Raw genomic sequence first — 15,077 nt, 5'->3', positions numbered from 1 at the left:
ATGGCACGTGGTTTAACTGTATCATTCCTCCACGGCGGTACAGTATGCCCCCTTCCACCTCAGGATCACTGAGGCAACCGCGCAGAATGTGGACTCGTTGGATCCTCCATCACTTTAGCATGGAGGGCTTATAAAGAGGGATGCCATTCGGATCTGTGGTCAGGTGAAAGTGCTTCAACACCCCTTCCACTCTCTGAATAAGCGTCCCGGGCGGAGGAATCTTTATCCTGCAGTGCTCACGAATATGCTGCTTGGTGGGATTTGCAGGCTGGATGCCACAGAAGACGTATGCATCCTGGAGCCTCTGCAGGTCTTCCTGGTCCACCACAGAGAAGGCAGCCAACAGGAACTGTGCGAAGGTGCCGTATAACGGGTGATGTTCTGAGGCACACTCACGAAGAAGCCGTCGCATACAGTGGAACAAGTCCATCTTGATGACGATACTGTTGTTGTAAGAGGTTCTTGATGCACATGTATTCAACAGGCTCCCAGATGTGGCCTCAGTAACAATTGCGTCAGTTGTTTGCCAGGCATCCCAGTTGAGGTGTTCCTCCGCAGAAGACTCTGCAACCCTGAACGGTGCGCAGCAATCTCTGAGAAACACAAATAACATATGAAACTAGAAAATTCCCGCGGAAATTTTGATGGACTGGCCACCTGTGCTGTGAACCTCGGGCCCGGTGCGCCAACGGCTACCGCGGTAGCACCTAGCAAGAAAGCCTCAAGTACGGAAAAGGTTGATGCAGTCCCATAGTGTCCCCACATCATGCCAAGTGTGTATTTGCCTTTAAACTTGAGTAAATTAGCTAAAATGCTAACATGCTAACGGCTATCGTGCTAACACGTGGCAAAACAGCCTCAGGTCCCGAAAAGTTTGGGGAAGTCCCATAGTGTCCCCACATCATGCCACGTGTGTATTTGCCTTTAGACATGAGTAAATTAGTAAAAATGCTAGCATGCTAACAGTCATCATGCTAACACCTAGCAAGAGAGTCTCAAGTTTAGAAAGTGCCAAGGTTATCCTATAACATCCCTACATCATGCCATGTGTGTATTTTCCTTTAGACATGAGTAAATTAGCTTAAATGCTAACATGCTAACGGCTACCATGCTAGCAGCTAGCAAGAGGGCCTCAAGTTTAGAAACTGCCAAGGTTGTCCTATAACCTCCCCACATCATGCCATGTGTGTATTTGCCTTTAAACATGAGTAAATTAGCTAAAATGCTAACATGCTAACAATCATTATGCTGGCACCTAGCAAGAGAGCCTCAAGTTTAGAAAGTGCCAAGGATGTCCTATAACATCCCTGCATCATGCATGTGTGTATTTGCCTTTAAACATGAGCAAATTAGCTTAAATGCTAACATGCTAACAGCCATCATGCTAGCACCTAGCAAAAGAGTCCCAAGTTTAGAAAGTGCCAAGGTTGTCCTATAAACTCCCTACATCATGCCATGTGTGTATTTGCCTTTAGACATGAGTAATTTAGCTTAAATGCTAACATGCTAACATGCTAACATGCTAACATGCTAGCACCTAGCAAGAAAGCCTCAAGTTTAGAAACTCCCAAGGATGTCCTATTACGTCCCTGCATCATGCATGTGTGTATTTGCCTTTAAACATGAGCAAATTAGCTTAAATGCTAACATGCTAACAGTCATCATGCTAGCACCTAGCAAGAGAGCCTCAAGTTTAGAAAGTCCCAAGGTTGTCCTATAACCTCCCTACATCATGCCATGTGTGTATTTGCCTTTAGACATGAGTAAATTAGCTTAAATGCTCACATGCTAACAGTCATCATGCTAGCACCTAGCAAGAGAGCATCAAGTTGAGAAAGTGCCAAGGTTGTCCTATAACCTCCCTACATCATGCCATGTGTGTATTTGTCTTTAGACATGAGTAAATTAGCTTAAATGCTAACATGCTAATGGCTACCATGCTAGCACCTAGCAAGAGGGCCTAGCAACATAGCATCAAGTCTTGAAAGTTGCCAGGCACTGCTGTGGTGTCTGTACATGTCATGTGTTGTTTTCCAATTGAAAGCAGCACTTGCATTGCCATGGAGGACTAAAGAGCAGAGAGTGTATGACATGCGGGTCGATACTGAACTATCGATTCCTGACATGATGATAACACAGCTTATTGCTGTATCATGGATTCTATAAAAATGTTGATATTTTGATACTTTGGTCTTTGAGGTGCCTGGAGTCACTGTGCTTAATTAGAAAAATCTAACTTTTAAAATCAACATAATAAATGAGCTGTATGGTATCAGCTGGGAAGGGAATCATTGGAATCGCACATGTCAGGAGAAGGGGGGGTTTTGAAGGGAGGGGCTGTGAGGAGGAGGAGGTGGTGGCCATGGCAGTGAATGAGCTCAGAGGGCTGAATCGCTCATGTCGAACAGAAGCTTCTTACGGCCAAACGATTCGAGATATCGACACCAGGAGACGACCGTGAGCGGCCCGAGGGTCGGGGCTTCGCATAGATCTGCTCGTTTTGCATATCGGTTGAGAAACGACCGCAAGATGACGAGTTGAAAACACAGAAAATTAAAGATTTGGAGAAAGAAAAGACGGCGTCTTTAACATGGGAGTGAATGGGAGACATGCCGGCGCTCTTCTCGCTTCTGAGGGCCCAGAAGGCAATCCGTACATCTCTCAGACATAAGAGTGACATTTTTGGAAAGGGGACAAGATTTCCTACGTTTTCACCGAATTAAATCGAGCTGGCTAAAACGGTGTGGCCAGGAAGAGGAGTTGTTTGCAAAGCCAAAAAGTTTTCTCTTCGTCTCCCCTGCCACAGTGGAGTCAGAGTGGGAGACGCTGGAACTGCGCACACCTCCTTCTGACGAAGATAGAGGGAAAACTAAACATCCTACGACAAAACTAATTAGCCACAGAGAGAGTAGAGAAGTTTATCTCAAAAATGAGCCGTCAATCACGTTTCTACGTGGCCGTAAGGCTGAGCTACAAGGCTGTGAAAAGTCTGTAAATTTTCGTTTTTTTCACTGGCATGAGCTGCTCTAAAAATAGAATAGGGTGTCCCTAATATAGTGGCAGATTTTTTTTTCTATCGCGAATACCGTCGCCATGGTTACACAAACCGTTCCAAAAAATAAATACCGCTGTAGTCCCGAGCGCCACGTTTCCGGCGGTGTAACATGTGTGGGGGTCCTTCTTGTGGTTTCGGCCGCATTACGCCCGCAAAAAGTGGAAGATTAAGATATAAGAAGAAGAAAAACTAGAAAATTCCCGCAGAAATTTTGATGGACTGGCCACCTGTGCTGTGAACCTCGGGCCCGGTGTACCAACGGCTACCGCGGTAGCACCTAGCAAGAAAGCCTCAAGTACGGAAAAGGTTGATGCAGTCCCATAGTGTCCCCACATCATGCCAAGTGTGTATTTGCCTTTAAACTTGAGTAAATTAGCTAAAATGCTAACATGCTAACGGCTACCCTGCTAGCACCTAGCAAGATGGCCTCAAGTTTAGAAACTACAAAGGTTGTCCTATAACCTCCCTATATCATGCCATAAGTGTATTAGCCTTTAAACGTGAGTAAATTAGCTTAAATGTTAACATGCTAACAGTTATCATGCTAGCACCTAGCAAGAGAGCCTCAAGTTTAGAAAGTGCCAAGGTTGTCCTATAACCTCCCCACATCATGCCATGTGTGTATTTGCCTTTAGACATGAGTGAATTAGCTTAAATGCTAACATGCTAACGGCTACCATGCTAGCACCTAGCAAGAGAGCCTGAAGTTTAGAAAGTGCCAAGGTTGTCCTATAACCTCCCTACATCATGCCATGTGTGTATATGCCTTTAGACATGAGTAAATTAGCTTAAATGCCTCAGATCCTGAAAAGTTTGGGGCAGTCCTACAGTGTCCCCACATCATGCCAAGTGTGTAATTGCCTTTAAACTTTAGAAAATTACCGAAAATGCTAACATGCTAACGGCTACCATGCTAACACCTAGCAAAACAGCCTCAGGTCCTGAAAAGTTTGGGGCAGTCCTACAGTGTCCCCACATCATGCCATGTGTGTATTTGCCCTTAGACATGAGTAAATTAGCTAAAATGCTAACATGCTAACAGTCATCATGCTAGCACCTAGCAAGAGAGCCTCAAGTTTAGAAAGTGCCAAGGTTGTCCTATAACCTCCCTACATCATGCCATATGTGTATTATCCTTTAGACATGAGTAAATTAGCTTAAATGCTAACATGCTAACAGCGACTATGCTAGCACCTAGCAAGAGGGCCTCAAGTTTAGAAACTGCCAAGGTTGTCCTATAACCTCCCTACATCATGCCATGTGTGTATTTGCCTTTAGACATGAGTAAATTAGCTAAAATGCTAACATGCTAACGGCTACCGTGCTAACACATAGCAAAACAGCCTCAGGTCCTGAAAAGTTTGGGGCAGTCCTACAGTGTCCCCACATCATGCCATGTGTGTATTTTCCTCTAGACATGAGTAAATTAGCTAAAATGCTAACATGCTAACAGTCATCATGCTAGCACCTAGCAAGAGGGCCTCAAGTTTAGAAAGTACCAAGGTTGTCCTATAACCTCCCCACATAATGACATGTGCTTAGTAGCCTTTAGGCATGAGTAAATTAGCTTAAATGCTAACATGCTAACAGTTATCATGCTAGCACCTAGCAAGAGAACCTCAACTTTAGAAAGTGCCAAGGTTGTCCTGTAACATCCCTACACCATACCATGTGTGTATTTGCCTGTAGACATGAGTAAATTAGCTTAAATGCTAACATGCTAACAGGCATTATGCTAGCACCTTGCAAGAGAGCCTCAAGTTTAGAAAGTGCCAAGGATGTCCTATAACGTCCCTGCATCATGCATGTGTTAATTTGCCTTTAAACCTGAGCAAAGTAGCTTAAATGCTAACATGCTAACAGTCATCATGCTAGCACCTAGCAATAGAGCCTCAAGTTTAGAAAGTGCCAAGGTTGTCCTATAACCTCCCTACATCATGCCATGTGTGTATTTGCCTTTAGACATGAGTAAATTAGCTTAAATGCTAACATGCTAACGGCTAACATGCTAGCAACTAGCAAGAGGGCCTCAAGTTTATAAAGTGCCAAGGTTGTCCTATAACCTCCCTACATCATGCCATGTGTGAATTTGCCTGTAGACATAAGTAAATTAGCTTAAATGCTAACATGCTAACGGCTACGATGCTAGCAACTAGCAAGAGGGCCTCAAGTTTAGAAAGTGCCAAGGTTGTCCTATAAACTCCCTACATCATGCCATGTGTGTATTTGCCTTTAGACATGAGTAAATTAGCTTAAATGTTAACATGCTAACGGCTAACATGCTAGCACCTAGCAAGACAGCCTCAAGTTTAGAAACTGCCAAGGATGTCCTATAACGTCCCTGCATCATGCATGTGTGTATTTGCCTTTAAACATTAGCAAATTAGCTTAAATGCTAACATGCTAACAGCCATCATGCTAGCACCTAGCAAGAGAGTCCCAAGTTTAGAAAGTGCCAAGGTTGTCCTATAACCTCCCTACATCATGCCATGTGTGTATTTGCCTTTAGACATGAGCAAATTAGCTTAAATGCTAACATGCTAACGGCTAACATGCTAGCACCTAGCAAGACAGCCTCAAGTTTAGAAACTGCCAAGGCTGTCCTATAACCTCCCTACATCATGCCATGTGTGTATTTGCCATTAGACATGAGTAAATTAGCTTAAATGCTAACATGCTAACGGCTAACATGCTAGCACCTAGCGAGAGAGCCTCAAGTTTAGAAACTGCTAAGGTTGTCCTATAACCTCCCTACATCATGTCATGTGTGCAATTGCCTTTAAACGTGAGTAAATTAGCTTATATGCTAACATGCTAACAGTCATCATGCTAGCACCTAGCAAGAGGGCCTCAAGTTTAGAAAGTACCAAGGTTGTCCTAAATCCTCCCCACATCATGACATGTGCTTAGTAGCCTTTAGGCATGAGTAAATTAGCCTAAATGCTAACATGCTAACGGCTACCATGCTAGCACCTAGCAAGAGGGCCTCAAGTTTAGAAACTGCCAAGGTTGTCCTATAACCTCCCCACATCATGCCATGTTTGTATTTGCCTTTAAACGTGAGCAAATTAGCTTAAATGCTAACATGCTAACGGCTAACATGCTAGCACCTAGCAAGAGAGTTTCAAGTTTTTAAAGTGCCAAGGTTGTCCTTCAACCTCCCTATATCATGCCATGTGTGTATTTGCCTTTAAACATGAGCAAATTAGCTTAAATGCTAACATGCTAACAGTCATCATGCTAGCACCTAGCAAGAGAGTCCCAAGTTTAGAAAGTGCCAAGGTTGTCCTATAACCTCCCTACACCATGCCATATGTGTATTTGCCTGAAGACATGAGTAAATTAGCTTAAATGCTAACATGCTAACGGCTACCATGCTAGCACCTAGCAAGAGAGCATCAAGTTGAGAAAGTGCCAAGGTTGTCCTATAACCTCCCTACATCATGTCATGTGTTTATTTGCCTTTAAACATGAGCAAATTAGCTTAAATGCTAACATGCTAACAGTCATCATGCTAGCACCTAGCAAGAGAGTCCCAAGTTTAGAAAGTGCCAAGGTTGTCCTATAACCTCCCTACATCATGCCATGTGTGTATTTGCCTTTAGACATGAGTAAATTAGCTTAAATGCTCACATGCTAACAGTCATCATGCTAGCACCTAGCAAGAGAGCATCAAGTTGAGAAAGTGCCAAGGTTGTCCTATAACCTCCCTACATCATGCCATGTGTGTATTTGTCTTTAGACATGAGTAAATTAGCTTAAATGCTAACATGCTAATGGCTACCATGCTAGCACCTAGCAAGAGGGCCTAGCAACATAGCATCAAGTCTTGAAAGTTGCCAGGCACTGCTGTGGTGTCTGTACATGTCATGTGTTGTTTTCCAATTGAAAGCAGCACTTGCATTGCCATGGAGGACTAAAGAGCAGAGAGTGTATGACATGCGGGTCGATACTGAACTATCGATTCCTGACATGATGATAACACAGCTTATTGCTGTATCATGGATTCTATAAAAATGTTGATATTTTGATACTTTGGTCTTTGAGGTGCCTGGAGTCACTGTGCTTAATTAGAAAAATCTAACTTTTAAAATCAACATAATAAATGAGCTGTATGGTATCAGCTGGGAAGGGAATCATTGGAATCGCACATGTCAGGAGAAGGGGGGGTTTTGAAGGGAGGGGCTGTGAGGAGGAGGAGGTGGTGGCCATGGCAGTGAATGAGCTCAGAGGGCTGAATCGCTCATGTCGAACAGAAGCTTCTTACGGCCAAACGATTCGAGATATCGACACCAGGAGACGACCGTGAGCGGCCCGAGGGTCGGGGCTTCGCATAGATCTGCTCGTTTTGCATATCGGTTGAGAAACGACCGCAAGATGACGAGTTGAAAACACAGAAAATTAAAGATTTGGAGAAAGAAAAGACGGCGTCTTTAACATGGGAGTGAATGGGAGACATGCCGGCGCTCTTCTCGCTTCTGAGGGCCCAGAAGGCAATCCGTACATCTCTCAGACATAAGAGTGACATTTTTGGAAAGGGGACAAGATTTCCTACGTTTTCACCGAATTAAATCGAGCTGGCTAAAACGGTGTGGCCAGGAAGAGGAGTTGTTTGCAAAGCCAAAAAGTTTTCTCTTCGTCTCCCCTGCCACAGTGGAGTCAGAGTGGGAGACGCTGGAACTGCGCACACCTCCTTCTGACGAAGATAGAGGGAAAACTAAACATCCTACGACAAAACTAATTAGCCACAGAGAGAGTAGAGAAGTTTATCTCAAAAATGAGCCGTCAATCACGTTTCTACGTGGCCGTAAGGCTGAGCTACAAGGCTGTGAAAAGTCTGTAAATTTTCGTTTTTTTCACTGGCATGAGCTGCTCTAAAAATAGAATAGGGTGTCCCTAATATAGTGGCAGATTTTTTTTTCTATCGCGAATACCGTCGCCATGGTTACACAAACCGTTCCAAAAAATAAATACCGCTGTAGTCCCGAGCGCCACGTTTCCGGCGGTGTAACATGTGTGGGGGTCCTTCTTGTGGTTTCGGCCGCATTACGCCCGCAAAAAGTGGAAGATTAAGATATAAGAAGAAGAAAAACTAGAAAATTCCCGCAGAAATTTTGATGGACTGGCCACCTGTGCTGTGAACCTCGGGCCCGGTGTACCAACGGCTACCGCGGTAGCACCTAGCAAGAAAGCCTCAAGTACGGAAAAGGTTGATGCAGTCCCATAGTGTCCCCACATCATGCCAAGTGTGTATTTGCCTTTAAACTTGAGTAAATTAGCTAAAATGCTAACATGCTAACGGCTACCCTGCTAGCACCTAGCAAGATGGCCTCAAGTTTAGAAACTACAAAGGTTGTCCTATAACCTCCCTATATCATGCCATAAGTGTATTAGCCTTTAAACGTGAGTAAATTAGCTTAAATGTTAACATGCTAACAGTTATCATGCTAGCACCTAGCAAGAGAGCCTCAAGTTTAGAAAGTGCCAAGGTTGTCCTATAACCTCCCCACATCATGCCATGTGTGTATTTGCCTTTAGACATGAGTGAATTAGCTTAAATGCTAACATGCTAACGGCTACCATGCTAGCACCTAGCAAGAGAGCCTGAAGTTTAGAAAGTGCCAAGGTTGTCCTATAACCTCCCTACATCATGCCATGTGTGTATATGCCTTTAGACATGAGTAAATTAGCTTAAATGCCTCAGATCCTGAAAAGTTTGGGGCAGTCCTACAGTGTCCCCACATCATGCCAAGTGTGTAATTGCCTTTAAACTTTAGAAAATTACCGAAAATGCTAACATGCTAACGGCTACCATGCTAACACCTAGCAAAACAGCCTCAGGTCCTGAAAAGTTTGGGGCAGTCCTACAGTGTCCCCACATCATGCCATGTGTGTATTTGCCCTTAGACATGAGTAAATTAGCTAAAATGCTAACATGCTAACAGTCATCATGCTAGCACCTAGCAAGAGAGCCTCAAGTTTAGAAAGTGCCAAGGTTGTCCTATAACCTCCCTACATCATGCCATATGTGTATTATCCTTTAGACATGAGTAAATTAGCTTAAATGCTAACATGCTAACAGCGACTATGCTAGCACCTAGCAAGAGGGCCTCAAGTTTAGAAACTGCCAAGGTTGTCCTATAACCTCCCTACATCATGCCATGTGTGTATTTGCCTTTAGACATGAGTAAATTAGCTAAAATGCTAACATGCTAACGGCTACCGTGCTAACACATAGCAAAACAGCCTCAGGTCCTGAAAAGTTTGGGGCAGTCCTACAGTGTCCCCACATCATGCCATGTGTGTATTTTCCTCTAGACATGAGTAAATTAGCTAAAATGCTAACATGCTAACAGTCATCATGCTAGCACCTAGCAAGAGGGCCTCAAGTTTAGAAAGTACCAAGGTTGTCCTATAACCTCCCCACATAATGACATGTGCTTAGTAGCCTTTAGGCATGAGTAAATTAGCTTAAATGCTAACATGCTAACAGTTATCATGCTAGCACCTAGCAAGAGAACCTCAACTTTAGAAAGTGCCAAGGTTGTCCTGTAACATCCCTACACCATGCCATGTGTGTATTTGCCTGTAGACATGAGTAAATTAGCTTAAATGCTAACATGCTAACAGGCATTATGCTAGCACCTTGCAAGAGAGCCTCAAGTTTAGAAAGTGCCAAGGATGTCCTATAACGTCCCTGCATCATGCATGTGTTAATTTGCCTTTAAACCTGAGCAAAGTAGCTTAAATGCTAACATGCTAACAGTCATCATGCTAGCACCTAGCAATAGAGCCTCAAGTTTAGAAAGTGCCAAGGTTGTCCTATAACCTCCCTACATCATGCCATGTGTGTATTTGCCTTTAGACATGAGTAAATTAGCTTAAATGCTAACATGCTAACGGCTAACATGCTAGCAACTAGCAAGAGGGCCTCAAGTTTATAAAGTGCCAAGGTTGTCCTATAACCTCCCTACATCATGCCATGTGTGAATTTGCCTGTAGACATAAGTAAATTAGCTTAAATGCTAACATGCTAACGGCTACGATGCTAGCAACTAGCAAGAGGGCCTCAAGTTTAGAAAGTGCCAAGGTTGTCCTATAAACTCCCTACATCATGCCATGTGTGTATTTGCCTTTAGACATGAGTAAATTAGCTTAAATGTTAACATGCTAACGGCTAACATGCTAGCACCTAGCAAGACAGCCTCAAGTTTAGAAACTGCCAAGGATGTCCTATAACGTCCCTGCATCATGCATGTGTGTATTTGCCTTTAAACATTAGCAAATTAGCTTAAATGCTAACATGCTAACAGCCATCATGCTAGCACCTAGCAAGAGAGTCCCAAGTTTAGAAAGTGCCAAGGTTGTCCTATAACCTCCCTACATCATGCCATGTGTGTATTTGCCTTTAGACATGAGCAAATTAGCTTAAATGCTAACATGCTAACGGCTAACATGCTAGCACCTAGCAAGACAGCCTCAAGTTTAGAAACTGCCAAGGCTGTCCTATAACCTCCCTACATCATGCCATGTGTGTATTTGCCATTAGACATGAGTAAATTAGCTTAAATGCTAACATGCTAACGGCTAACATGCTAGCACCTAGCGAGAGAGCCTCAAGTTTAGAAACTGCTAAGGTTGTCCTATAACCTCCCTACATCATGTCATGTGTGCAATTGCCTTTAAACGTGAGTAAATTAGCTTATATGCTAACATGCTAACAGTCATCATGCTAGCACCTAGCAAGAGGGCCTCAAGTTTAGAAAGTACCAAGGTTGTCCTAAATCCTCCCCACATCATGACATGTGCTTAGTAGCCTTTAGGCATGAGTAAATTAGCCTAAATGCTAACATGCTAACGGCTACCATGCTAGCACCTAGCAAGAGGGCCTCAAGTTTAGAAACTGCCAAGGTTGTCCTATAACCTCCCCACATCATGCCATGTTTGTATTTGCCTTTAAACGTGAGCAAATTAGCTTAAATGCTAACATGCTAACGGCTAACATGCTAGCACCTAGCAAGAGAGTTTCAAGTTTTTAAAGTGCCAAGGTTGTCCTTCAACCTCCCTATATCATGCCATGTGTGTATTTGCCTTTAAACATGAGCAAATTAGCTTAAATGCTAACATGCTAACAGTCATCATGCTAGCACCTAGCAAGACAGCCTCAAGTTTAGAAACTACCAAGGTTGTCCTATAGCCTCCCCACATCATGTCATGTGTGTATTTGCCTTTAAACGTGAGTAAATTAGCTTAAATGCTAACATGCTAACAATCATTATGCTAGAACCTAGCAAGAGAGCCTCAAGTTTAGAAAGTGCCAAGGTTGTCCTATAACCTCCCTACATCATGCCATGTGTGTATTTGCCTTTAAACGTGAGAAAATTAGCTTAAATGCAAACATGCTAACAGTTATCATGCTATCACCTAGGAAGAGAGCCTCAAGTATAGAAAGTGCCAAGGTTGTCCTATAACCTCCCTACATCATGCCATGTGTGTATTTGCCTTTAGACATGAGTAAATTAGCTTAAATGCTAACATGCTAGCACCTAGCAAGACAGCCTTAAGTTTAGAAACTGCCAAGGATGTCCTATGACGTCCCTGCATCATGCATGTGTGTATTTGCCTTTAAACGTGAGCAAATTAGCTTAAATGCTAACATGCTAACAGTTATCATGCTAGCACCTAGCAAGAGAGCCTCAAGTTTAGAAAGTGCCAAGGTTGTCCTATAACCTTCCTAAATCATGCCATGTGTGTATTATCCTTTAGACATGAGTAAATTAGCTTAAATGCTAACATGCTAACAGTCATCATGCTAGCACCTAGCAAGAGAGCCTCAAGTTAAGAAAGTGCCTGGGTTGTCCTGTAACCTCCCTAAATCATGCCATGTGTGTATTATCCTTTAGACATGAGTAAATTAGCCTAAATGCTAACATGCTAACAGTCATCATGCTAGCACCTAGCAAGAGAGCCTCAAGTTTAGAAAGTGCCAAGGTTGTCCTATAACCTCCCTATATCATGCCATGTGTGTATTTGCCTTTAGACATGAGTAAATTAGCTTAAATGCTAACATGCTAACGGCTAACATGCTAGCACCTAGCAAGAGAGCCTCAAGTTTAGAAACTGCCAAGGTTGTCCTATGACCTCCCTACATCATGCCATGTGTGTATTTGCCTTTAGACATGAGTAAATTAGCTTAAATGCTAACATGCTAACATGCTAGCAATTAGCATTTAGCCACTGAGAGAGTTCAGACGTTTATCTCAAAAATGAGCCATCAATCACGTTTCTACGTGGCCGTATGGCTGAGCTACAAGGCTGTGAAAAGTCTGTAAATTCTCGTTTCCTATGTGCTGTTCTAAAAATAGAACAAGAAATTCCCTAATCAAGTGGCCCATTTTTTAACGTTTTCGTTAATAGCGTCGCCATGGTTACACAAAACTTTCCAAAAATAAAATACCGCTGTAGTCCCGAGCGCCACGTTTCCGGCGGTGTAACATGTGTGGGGGTCCTTCTTGCGGTTTTGGCCGCATTACGCGCGCAAAAAGTGGAAGATTAAGATATAAGAATAACTAGAAAATTCCCGCGGAAATTTTGATGGACTGGCCACCTGTGCTGTGAACCTCGGGCCCGGTGTGCCAAGGGCTACCGCGGTAGCACCTAGCAAGAAAGCCTCAAGTACGGAAAAGGTTGATGCAGTCCCATAGTGTCCCCACATCATGCCAAGTGTGTCTTTGCCTTTAAACTTGAGTAAATTAGCTAAAATGCTAACATGCTAACATAATAACGACTACCGTGCTAACACGTAGCAAAACAGCCTCAGGTCCTGAAAAGTTTGGGGCAGTCCTACAGTGTCCCCACATCATGCTGTATGTATTTTCCTTTAGACATGAGTAAATTAGGTAAAATGCTAACATGCTAACTGTCATCATGCTAGCACCTAGCAAGAAGCCCTCAAGTTTAGAAAGTACCAAGGTTGTCCTATAACCTCCCTACATCATGCCATGTGTGTATTTGCCTTTAGACATGAGTAAATTAGCTTAAATGCTCACATGCTAACAGTCATCATGCTAGCACTTAGCAAGAGAGCATCAAGTTGAGAAAGTGCCAAGGTTGTCCTATAACCTCCCTACATCATGCCATGTGTGTATTTGCCTTTAGACATGAGTAAATTAGCTTAAATGCTAACATGCTAACAGTTATCATGCTAGCACATAGCAAGAGAGCCTCAAGTTTAGAAAGTGCCAAGGTTGTCCTATAACCTCCCTACATCATGCCATGTGTGTATTTGCCTTTAGACATGAGTAAATTAGCTTAAATGCTAACACGCTAACAGTCATTATGCTAGCACCTAGCAAGAGAGCCTCAAGTTTAGAAAGTGCCAAGGTTGTCCTATAACCTCCCTACATCATGTCATGTGTGCATTTGCCTGTAGACATGAGTAAATTAGCTTAAATGTTAACATGCTAACGGCTACCATGCTAACACCTAGCAAGAGGGCCTTAAGTTTAGAAACTGCCAAGGTTGTCCTATAACCTCCCCACATCATGCCATGTGTGTATTTGCCTTTAAACGTGAGTAAATTAGCTTATATGCTAACACGCTAACAGTCATTATGCTCGCACCTAGCAAGAGAGCCTCAAGTTTAGAAAGTGCCAAGGATGTCCTATAACGTCCCTGCATCATGCATGTGTGTATTTGCCTTTAAACATGAGCAAATTAGCTTAAATGCTAACATGCTAACAGTCATCATGCTAGCACCTAGCAAGAGACCCTCAAGTTTAGAAAGTGCCAAGGTTGTCCTATAACCTCCCTACATCATGTCATGTGTGTATTTGCATTTAGACATGAGTAAATTAGCTTAAATGTTAACACGCTAACGGCTAACATGCTAGAACCTAGCAAGAGGGTTTCAAGTTTACAAAGTGCCAAGGTTGTCCTTCAACCTCCCTATATCATGCCATGTGTGTATTTGCATTTAGACATGAGTAAATTAGCTTAAATGCTAACATGCTAACGGCTAACATGCTACCACCTAGCAAGACAGCCTCAAGTTTAGAAACTACCAAGGTTGTCCTATAACCTCCCCACATCATGTCATGTGTATATTTGCCTTTAAACGTGAGTAAATTAGCTTAAAAGCTAACATGCTAACAATCATTATGCTAGCACCTAGCAAGACAGCCTCAAGTTTAGAAAGTGCCAAGGTTGTCCTATAACCTCCCTACATCATGCCATGTGTGTATTTGCCTTTAAACGTGAGTAAATTAGCTTAAATGCTAACATGCTAACAGTTATCATGCTAGCACCTAGCAAGAGAGCCTCAAGTTTAGAAAGTGCCAAGGTTGTCCTATAACCTCCCTACATCATGCCATGTGTGTATTTGCCTTTAGACATGAGTAAATTAGCTTAAATGCTAACATGCTAGCACCTAGCAAGACAGCCTTAAGTTTAGAAACTGCCAAGGATGTCCTATGACGTCCCTGCATCATGCATGTGTGTATTTGCCTTTAAACGTGAGCAAATTAGCTTAAATGCTAACATGCTAACAGTAATCATGCTAGCACCTAGCAAGAGAGCCTCAAGTTTAAAAAGTGCCAAGGTTGTCCTATAACCTCCCTACATCATGCCATGTGTGTATTTCCCTTTAGACATGAGTAAATTAGCTTAAATGCTAACATGCTAACAGTTATCATGCTAGCACCTAGCAAGAGAGCCTCAAGTTTAGAAAGTGCCAAGGTTGTCCTATCACCTCCCTACATCATGCCATGTGTGTTTTTGCCTTTAAACGTGAGTAAATTAGCTTAAATGCTAACATGCTAACAATCATTATGCTAGCACCTAGCAAGAGAGCCTCAAGTTTAGAAAGTGCCAAGGTTGTCCTATAACCTCCCTACATCATGCCATGTGTGTATTTGCCTTTAGACATGAGTAAATTAGCTTAAATGCTAACGTGCTAACGGCTACCATGCTAGCACCTAGCAAGAGGGCCTCAAGTTTAGAAAGTGCCAAGGTTGTCCTATAA

The 15,077-nt window shown here is 42.9% G+C and overlaps 1 protein-coding gene across 4 annotated transcripts in view; it reads right to left on the bottom strand.

The window, feature by feature from the left end:
- The window catches only part of LOC131105363 (uncharacterized), a 193,918-nt gene continuing 178,841 nt past the window's right edge, over positions 1-15,077 (bottom strand). For all 4 annotated transcript variants that reach the window (XM_058053399.1, XM_058053396.1, XM_058053400.1 and 1 more), the window contains one exon: positions 1-593. The gene's annotated coding sequence lies outside the window, so the exon portion shown is untranslated. The remainder of the gene's footprint in view (positions 594-15,077) is intronic.

The sequence above is a fragment of the Doryrhamphus excisus genome, chromosome 17 (assembly GCF_030265055.1).
Source record: "Doryrhamphus excisus isolate RoL2022-K1 chromosome 17, RoL_Dexc_1.0, whole genome shotgun sequence".
NCBI classification, from domain to species: domain Eukaryota; kingdom Metazoa; phylum Chordata; class Actinopteri; order Syngnathiformes; family Syngnathidae; genus Doryrhamphus; species Doryrhamphus excisus.
This window is presented reverse-complemented; position numbering and strand designations above follow the sequence as displayed.